Source organism: Camelus ferus, chromosome 8 (assembly GCF_009834535.1).
Source record: "Camelus ferus isolate YT-003-E chromosome 8, BCGSAC_Cfer_1.0, whole genome shotgun sequence".
NCBI classification, from domain to species: Eukaryota; Metazoa; Chordata; class Mammalia; order Artiodactyla; family Camelidae; genus Camelus; species Camelus ferus.
The window spans coordinates 17,892,507-17,900,019 of NC_045703.1; positions in this window are offsets into that span (position 1 = coordinate 17,892,507).

Below are 7,513 nucleotides of genomic sequence, written 5' to 3' on the forward strand. Positions count from 1 at the left end.
TTCACAGGCACTCTATAGCAACCAGGTGAATGATATTTTTAAAATGCTATTCAATAAATTAACTTATTTAGTTTTATGTGTGCTTGTTTGTGGCTAAAATCTGTTCTCAAAATGAAATCCATTAGAGTAATTATATGAAGGTTTTACTGTGGGAAAGGTTAGGATTTAGTAATGGCTCTTATAAACACATATTTATTTGTGTTACTAATGTTGGCTTCCCCACCAGAGTCTGAACTCCATAAGAGCAGGACACTGACCTTCTCACCACTGTATCCCCAGTGCCTTGCAAAATGCCCAGCATTTAGATATTCAGTATTTTTCTGATGAATAGACGAATGTGGAAGACAGACTTTGGTGCAATCCTGGTGTTCTTTGCCGGGCAAACATCCTATTACAGAGCAGGATCAATTCACAGAAGATATATTATCAAATTTGCACAAGGAGGAAAGACCGAGGAAGGGTATCGGTTGAATCATGTGAAATTGCTGATTTTGAAGGTTCAAAGAGAAAGTAAGATAGGCATTTCATATAGTTCAACCTAATGGGATTGTTTCGAAAAGATTCTGCTCCTATTTCTCAGCCATCTGAATTTATGAGGCAAATTTAAGTACATTACATTTTTAAAAGAGATCTAGGTCCTATCTATAAAGATGGGTGAGAGAAACCAAGGTGTTTCCCAGGGGATCTAACAGGTCTTCAGATGTTTGAAGACCGTTGGAGGAAGAATCAGTTAGTTCACTCAGTATGTCCCTGACCCTAGTAGACCCAGCATCGAGAGTTGGAAGCTACAAGAACATGGTTCTTAGCTCGACAATAAGAAAGTACTTTTTTAAGGGGAGGGTAGAGCTCAGTGGCAAAGAGCAGGCACAAGGTCCTGGGTTCAGTCTCCAGTACTTCCATTAAAGAAATAATAGTAAATAAAAGATAAACCTAATTACCTCCCCACCTCCACCCTAGAAAAGAAAAGAATTAAAGAAAAAAGTACTTTCTAACTCTCAGAGCTGTTTGAGTGATAACTTCTTCATGACCAGAGACTGGAGGTATTCAGTACGTCTGAGGAAACTCTTTGCCTGTCCTGTTGTCAAGGGGAATCTAAACCACCTCAGAGGGAAACTGCGTGACCTTGGATTCTTCCCATCTTCATGGTTGAGGACTTGGCTCCGAGGAACTCAATGAGACCCATCAACATAGTTCAGGCGTATTTATCTCTAAGTGAATATTCCATGTTCAATTGCTAGGTAATTTGTGATCTAGAAAGAAAGGTATTACAGATCATGGTGTAATTTTTCTAGAAAAGTGAAGTTGGGTCTAAATTAAAAATAAATATGTGAATACATAGGTCGACCTAGTACTGTCCCAAGAATAGTACCACAACCAGCAGAAAAATGTTCTTAAAAGTATGGGAAAGATGGTTTCATTTTTGCATTCATTCCAAGGAATACTAGCCTGAATTGTGGTTTGTATGTTTGGATGACACTGTCCAATGAGCTTAATTTGGACACAAATATAGCAATGGTATAACCCCAAGCTTGGCTCTTGCCGGTCTGCAGAAGACTACATTCAGTTCAACAGATACTTATTGTGCCTCTACTAGGTGTCACAAAGGTGAATGAGACAATGCTCACTGCCATCAAGGGACTAACATTTCACCGGCTCCACAGTTTAAGTCATAATATTTCCTGAACACTTCTTTGCACCGCTTAACACTTAGAACACCCTATAGAGTGAGGACTATTTTTATTCCCATTTACAGATGGGAACTCTAAGACACAGAGTATTTTTTCATCTACAAAAGGCAGCCTTTGATGAACCACCGCACCTCCAGCAGGGTGGGGTAGGGACTGGCATTCCACGTTGTTGAAATGTGGAAATATGCTTTTCAGAATATGAAGCTCTGTTTAACTCAAATTGCCAGTATTAGGGAAATGCAGGATTTTTTTCTGACCAGCTTTGGTTTCGTCTTGTGCATGTTGAGAATGCTGTAAATGGTCATGTTTCTATTTTTGCTAGTCACTAGGAAACTCAGAACTATTTCTATTTATTGTATGGTATTTATTTTTCTATATTAATCTTGTCTTATTTCCTTGCCCTATTTTCTTTTTGTTCCTATTTCCACATCTCCTTAATGTCTGTCTTGTGAAATTGTATTTCTGAAAATCTTCTCAGCTTTATTTTCAGAATGAGGTGAGGGAGAAACAAATGATGGCTCCAGAGCAATAAAAAATGTCAAAGAAAAAAAATATTCTGAGTAATCTGTCCATGGTCATATAGCCAGTAAGAAACAAAGACAGGATTTGAACCCAGGCAGTCTGGTTTCAGATTTCATGAGCTTAACCATTACATTATATTGCCTTTGAAGTGAAGCATGAGTCTTCCTTTTGCACTGTTCAGAGGAGACTCACTGACCCATGGCTGACTGCCTATGACAAACATACATGATATACATTAAATACATATATATACACACATAGGAGAACACCTGCAAGGTCCACTTGTATTCATCCAATCTCAATTCAGTTGGCATTTATGGAAAACCTACTGCATGTGGGCATGGCGTGATTTCACAGTGACTCTCATTCAGCCCTAATAGCTTTGTCAAACAGATGTTATCTCTATTTTAAGGATGAGGAACCGAGAGGCAGAAGTTAAATGACCTGTCTGGGTTCACACAATTAGTGAGAAACAGTGCTGAGATTTAAACCCAGACCTCCTGATTCCAAGTCCAGTGCTTTCAATAGCCTCGTAAACGTCATTTTTTTAAAAGTGTACAAGTCAGTGGTTTTTAGTAGAGTCACGAGGTTGTGCAACCATTGCCATTAATTCCAGAACCTTTTCATTATCCCCCCAAAAGAAATTTTCCATTATCAGTCATTGCCCACTCTCCCCTCCCCCAAACTTCTGGGAATCATGAATCTACTTTCTGCCATTTGTCAATTTTGGATACTTCACATGCAGGTAATAATATAATAAGTGGTTTTTGTGACTGCCTTCTCTTGCACGATGTTTTCAAGGGTCATCCTTGTGGTAGTCTCAGTAGCTCACTCTTTTTTATGGTGGAATAATATTCCACTGTGATATACTACATTTTGTTCATCCACTCAACAGTGAATGGACATGTGGTTGTTTCCACTTTGGGGAAAATAAAAGATATTGCTATAAACATTCATGCACAATTTTTGAGTGAATATATGTTTTAAATTCTCTTGGGTGTATACCTTGGAGTAGAACCGCTGGGTCATTTGGTAACTCTATGTTTAAATTTTTGAAGAGCTTCCAAATTGTTTTTCAAAGACACTGCGCCATTTTACATTCCCACCAGCAATAAATGAAGGCTTCGACTTCTCCACATCCTCTCCAACACTTATTTTCCATTTTTTTAAATAGTCATTCTAGTGAGTATAAAGTGTTATCTCCTTATGGGTTTGAATTTTTTAAAATTGAAGTATAGTCAGTTACAGTGTGTCAATTTCTGGTGTATAGCACAATATCCCAGTCATGCATATACATACATATATTTGTTTTTATATTCTTAACTTGTATTACCCTAATGACCAATGATGTTGAGCATCCCTTCATTTGTATATTGGCTATTGATACATGTCTTTGGAGAAATGTCTATTCAAATCCTTTGCTAATTTAAAATTGTTTATTGTTTATTGTTGGATGGTGAGTAACTTATATATTCTGGATACTATACCCTTATCAGGTATACGATTTGCAAATATTTTCTCCTATTTGTGGACTGTCCCTGGACTTTCTTGAAGTTTTAAATTTTGATGTCTAATTTATCTGTTTTTTCATTTGGTTGCTTGTGATTTTTCTGTCATACCTCAGAAACCACTGCCTAACTCTAGGTCATGAAGTTTACATGTAAATATAATTTTAAAACTGGACTTTCACTTTCTCTTCTCCCCCAAGGGAGAGATGTATAATCACAGGTTCCCTTTGCAGTTTTAAAAGAGCCGGACCCTCCATCTGGCACTGGGGAAAAAGGCTTATTTGTACTAGGGGATGGGAACATTATATTAAAAATTAAAGAATTCACTTATTCTCTCCCAAATTAATTTATGAAAAGTGCTTGTTACAGAGCATTAAATTAACTGTGGCTAATTATTATTATCTTACTCATTATAATTATTGCAGGATATTTTATACTAATGTTCTGAATAAAGTAATAGAAAACAATAATGAAAGTTTAAAACTCATGATTAAGAGAAAAGCATTCAAAGAAGAGACATGTTAGCATAGGTGACAGCTAAAAGTTGAGGTGACCTCCCTAAGCCTGCTGGAACCAGCAACCTCAGGGACAGCACCTGTACATCTAGCCAAGAGTAAAGTCTCCTAAAATTTCGGGACAGGAAAAAAAAAAACAAAAAACCCTTCATTTCACAACCTTGTTTCAAACTCCTTGATTATGTAAACGTACATTCAAGATTTTATGAAACAGTTCACCTGGACCAACGTACCTTGACTTTGAGTTCACACTGTCTTTTCGCAGAACCTGAAAATGGGATTTTCAGAGCTACTTGCTTCTCAAGGCTGGCTCTTACTCCACCACAAGCCGTGGGCCAGCCTCCGGGGAGAACTTCAGGATGACCACTGAGGACTGTAGATGTAGCGCATTGCTCAACTTCAGGGAGGTGCCATTTGACTCAGTCACTGTAGATTCATAGGGTTATTATGACTTTCCAGCAGATTAGCAGACAAGCATTTTGGAGAACATGTATTTTTCCAACGTGCATACCTCCACCAAATGGGTAAGCAATGGGGCAGTGGATGAGATTCCCAAACCTTCTATGTATTTACAGGCAGTGTCTCCATCAGGTCTTCAAGTTCTTGGGAATCAATCTGGGGCTCCTGGCTCATTTTGGTTGCTGTCTGCTCAATACTACCCCCTTGCTTTGTAAACAGGGCAGTGATAATACCCATAAACTTTAAGAGGCATGTACCAATGACCTACAGAACCCCTGATCTCTGTGTGTTTGAATTAAAAGTAATGGCATCAATGGTCATCCTAAATAACAGCGATGCAAAACACCCTGATTCCGCAATAGAAAAATAGAAAAAAAAATCACAATTCGCAGAAGAAATTCAAGTGACATGAAACATGAAAAGCTCAATTTTACTAGTAATCAATTTAAAATCAAAACAGTAAGGCATTCTTTTTCATTTATGAGACTGAAATAAGAATGCTGAGGAGGACAGGAAGAGATGGCATTTATAAGCTGTTGATGGAAGGGAATGGGCACCACCTTTTCGGCAATCGTCAAAACATCAAATGTACGTTCCCTTTGATTCACACATTCCACTTGTAGGAAATTATTTAATTGAGTAGAAAGACATAAGTAGGCAAAGCTTTGTGTGTAAGAATGTTTACTGCAGAAACATTGGCAGCGTTGCAGTGTGAGAAATAATCTTTATCTCCAACTATAATTTACTGGTTGAATTAAATTCAAAATACAATGTACAGTATGATTCCGTCCTTTAAAAATTGTAAGTTCATGTGTACGTGTGTGCATCTCTATGCACGCATACACGCCTACATACGTAGTAACACAGAGAAAATGGTGGGCAGTGATTACCTCTGGGAGACAGGAATGGGGGAAAGGGGAACTTTGACTTTTCACCTTATATCTCATTGTAATTTTTGATTTAAAAAAAAAATCACCTGTAGCACTTTTTTAATTTTTAAAAAAGTAATCCCATGAAGTTTATACTCCACTTCTGGATTGGAAGTGAGCCAGCAATGTACTTCAACTGTGTCCTAACTGCACGTTGAAAATATTTTTGTAAAGTGTTCACAGGATACCAGCTATTTTTCTTTGGGGTAAAAGGGGTTTTTGGCGTATGTAACACTCATGAGTTAAGGAACATTTCATAATAAGAAGCCAAAGAAACTATAAACAAGATTATTCTATATATAATATGGTTGATATCTGCAGGAGACTAATGACAAACTTGGCACAATGACACAGGTCTAAATTTTGAGCCCCAAAATACACGCTGGAGGAGGGAGCTTGTTTTTCTTGAGAACCACGACAGAAAAGCATAGAAGTCCTAAGGAATCACAGCCTTTTTGCAGTTTCCTGAGTTTCCTGAGCAGCGCAATCACAATTCTCCACCTTACAAGAGTCAAGTCTTCATCCAAGAGGATGCCTGAGATTTCAGCTTTTCGGGGGTGTTCACACAGCTACTAAATTTCTCAAGAATGCAAACAAATTACATTTATAAAACAGTTCCTCTGCTCCTAGGACTGCTATGTCCTTCCAGAAACAGAAAGACACTGCTATGGTCTGAATGTTTTTGTCTTCCCAAAGTTCCTATGTTGAAATCCTAACCCTCAAAGACGATGGTATTAGGAGGGGGGGCCTCTGGGAAGAGCTTAAGTCACGAGGCTGGAGCTCATGAATGGCATTAGTGCTCTTGTAAAATTGCTTTTGAAGGACAAGATGACAGTTTATTAAAATCTTGATGTATCTTAGTGGGGAGGGTATAGCTCAGTGGTAGAGCCCATGCATATATGGTCATGGGTTCCCAGTACCTCCATTAAATAAAATAAAATAAAACAAAATAAATAAACAAACAAACCAAATTACCCCCCCAAAAAATGAAAACAAAACAAAACAAAAATCATGATGCATCTTTATAAAAGTAATATGTCATGGATATTAGTTGACATGGTTGAAATGAAGACATCTTCACAGATAAATATCAGTTATCCCTCCCTAAAAGGTCATAAAATTATGTACATCTGTACATAATATTTACTAAATAATTAGCCTCTGTTTTGCAAACCATAGAAATCACAACTCTCAGATTATTGTATCAGAAGAACACGAATGCTTCTGAGTTCTTGTCATCTATACTCGGATCTAGGATGATACCGTGCATTGTGAAAGGCCTTACTTAGACTAGTTGTGAACTTAATATCTGTTCATTAATAAAACTGAATGGTTTTTAACATGTTAAAAAGAAAACCCCCAAAACCACGAGGACACAGTGAGAATTCTATGACCAGAAGAGGGCCCTCACCCGACCCTGAGGGCACTCGGATCTCATACTTCCAGCCTCCAGTACTGTGAGAAATAAAATTTCTGTTTTTATAAGCCCCCCAGTCTGCGGTATTTTGCTACAGCAGCCCAAACAAACTAAGCCAGATACTATTCAAAAGACCAAATTCAAGTCCCAATTTTTCTCTGTCCCGTGGGCCTGAAGTAAGTCACATACTCCTTTTCTTAGCCAGAAACTAGCTCTAATAACACTTATGCCAGCTCCTTTCTTAGGCTGACACCAGGCTGAAATGTGGTCACGAGGGTAAAGAGCTTTCAAACCTGTGAAGTCCTCAGCGAATGAGAAAGTCTTTTAATATAAATGTAACTTAGTGCCATCTTGAAAGTGGGAACATTTTCAGGGATGTCTTAGTTTATGGCTTTTCACGAGTTCTGGTTTAGCAGAATGCTGTCCTACGTATAAGGTCTTAAAAAACAGTGTTTATAAAGTTTTATTATATGGT